Below are 3004 nucleotides of genomic sequence, written 5' to 3'. Positions count from 1 at the left end.
CCTAGTTCATTCTTTCAACTGTAAGCTTCCCAAATGAGAATTCTTCTAAATCAACTCTGAACTTCCCGGAACTTAATTCCGACCATGCGTACAAGTCATAATACTCGAAATGAAGTTGTTCATGGCCTCGGACTGCTGAACAGAGCGTTAGGACTCAAAACGACCGGTCGGGTCGTTACAGCTGATCCTTCATCCGTCGCGGATATCCGGAGTCGGCAAGGTAGTTGCATGGCGATCACAGCCTTGCACTTCTCCCTTTTATCTTCCTTAGACTATTTTAGTATTTTCCAGATTGTGACAGTCTTAGTTGTATTCAGACAGTCCTTATTAGATGCTCGTGACTTGTGACACCCCGATATCGGGCTTATGTTGTTTTCCGTACTTGTTATTTAGACTCATGTTATGGAATTTTATTAATTAATAGCTTAAAACGTCTTTTTATGAAATATTGGTTTGATTTGGGATTGTGTCGGCTGGCCTAGTTTCATGATAGGCGCCATCACGACCGGGTAGGTTTTGGGGTCGTGACACTGTTGCTCTACCTACAAAACCAGGGGAGAGATATTATGAGTTTCGAGATTGGTTTAACTATCATGCTTACTGGAAGGGGAACCACGATTTGAAGAGTTTAATTGCAACTTTCTTGACTCCTGCACAACAGGATAAGCTGAATAATGGTAGATTTCGGTATATTATGGCTATGAAGAATTTCAAATGCAGCATGAAGTTGGTTCATTGTTTGATTCTTTCTCGAATATTCACCAATGATCGAAACTCCATTAGTTTCAAGATTTTTGGCCATGATGTATCGTTCACCCTTGAAGACTTTCACATTATGTGCAGTTTAAGGATCACAACACATAATATGGAAAAACCAAGTAAACGAGAGAGCAGATTCTGAAGCACTATTTTGGGAAGTCTAAGGGTCTGACCTTGAAGGACATTCGAGATTTTATGTCCCGGAATGAAATTCAAAAGGATGATGTGAATTTCAAACACGTATGCGAGAGTGATGAATATGCTGTGAAGCTTATGGAAATTCTTGTTGTAGAGTCTATTTTGTTTGGAAAAAAGAATGAATCAACTGTGTTGGAGGAGTATGCGGCTATTGTTGAAGATGATAAGGCTTGTGCTGATTATCCTTGGGGTAATGCGTCTTATGAGAAGCTCATTACCTCAATGAAACATGCATTGGACAACCAGGACAAATATAATTCAACTGAGTATACTGTTGGTGGATTTCCATTTCCATTATGTGTTTGGTTCCATGAGCGCTTCCCAGATATTCGGGAGAAGTATTTAAAAGAGGACGAGTTCCTTGATGCCCCTCAGGTTCATTGGATATTACGTTATGTATGTTTGGGAGAGCTTAAATATAAAGACTACATGCAGATTACTTCAGTAATCATGGTGTAAGTTAATGTTTTTTTTTATTTTTGTAGTTGTGTTAATATGTTGACGTATTAGTTTTATTTTATTTTCATAATATAATTTTTGTATTAAACAGAAATATCGGACATTTAGGATATTGGATATAATTCCTACAGAAGAGGAACTGAATTCAATGCCTTTAATTGGACAATTACCATGCAGCCGGATTCGTTCAAAGCTACTTAATGCGGTTCCTTCAACTGGTGAATCACCACGTAGTCGGAGTCGATCAAAAGAAGCCAATCGAACTCCTGTAATTGGCGAATCACCTCATACCCAGAGTCGTTCTAACCGTTCTACAACGGCGTCTGACAATGAATTAGTCAACACAATATGTTTTGTAAGTTTTGAGTTGAAGTTTTTTGTTTTTGTGTTTTGTAAAACTACAACATGTTTTAGCTGAAGTTTTTGTTTTGTTTGTGATGAACTTCAACATTCTAGTAGTTGAAGTTGTGCTCTGTATTTGCTGAACTTCAGCATGTTTTAACTGAAATTTTTGTTCTGTATTTGCTAAACTTTAGTATGTTTTAGCTGAAGTTTTTGTTCTGTTCGTGAATAACTTCAGTATTCTAGTTGCTGTGTTGTGTTCTGTATTTGCTGAACTTCAGCATGTTTTAGCTGTAGTTTTGTTCTGTTCGTGAATAACTTCAGCATTCTAGTAGCTGAAGTTGTGTTCTGTATTTGCTGAACTTCAGCATTCTTTAGACCTGAAGTTTTGTTCTGTGTCTCTATACTAGAGGGTAATGACGGAGGTTAAAAGCCATGCAGAAGAAGAAAGACGCATGATCGCGAAAGAAGTCGTTGAGCAGTTTCAATGGGATGAGCGATTTGCTATTGTGGATGCGGTTTTGATAAAAGTCAAGGTAAGCTAATTTATAGAGAAGTCTTTTTTTTCTGCTAATGTTATTCAGTTTAATCATTGTTAGTAATTGTTTTCTAGGAATATTTTGATGAGAAGTTCGAAAAGTTATTTAAGATTGTCGACAAATCAAATGGAATGGACGATGGCAATTTTTATTTGATGAAGTATCGACAATATGATAGGATGAACGACTCGTTTGAACATCTATCGGATATTAATGTTGCTCATGATGCAATGCATAAAGTCGCAGATGAAAAAGTAACATGTGAGGAAGCGGCTCTTGAAGGCGATCAACGTGTTGAACAACAAGTTGAAGAGGAACGTTCCAGTGTTGATAGACTGAGCAAAGATGGAAATGAAGAACAGTTATTAACCAAGAATGTAGGAAGCAAGAAAGGTGCAGATGATGAAGTTGTCGATACTGAAGAACATGCACCGAGTTGTGCTTTGGGCAGTGATATTGCAAAAGGCAATTTGTTTGGCGATGGAGATCATGAACCTGTTGGCACAGAAGAACTGACATCGGGAGATGTGTGTACCACTATTGGGAAAGGCAATCGGTTTGCGGACGCAATAGCTATTTGCCAAGAAATTTCAGGTGTAGAGACATAGGAAAATTACACTACAGGTATAAATATTTTCTATGTTATAAATATAAATAAATAAATAAATATAGATATATATATATATATATATATATATATATATATA

The sequence above is a fragment of the Nicotiana attenuata genome, chromosome 7 (genome assembly GCF_001879085.1).
Source record: "Nicotiana attenuata strain UT chromosome 7, NIATTr2, whole genome shotgun sequence".
In the NCBI taxonomy this organism is placed as follows: Eukaryota; Viridiplantae; Streptophyta; class Magnoliopsida; order Solanales; family Solanaceae; genus Nicotiana; species Nicotiana attenuata.
The sequence above is the reverse complement of the archived record's forward strand: the minus strand, read 5'-3'. Positions refer to the sequence as shown.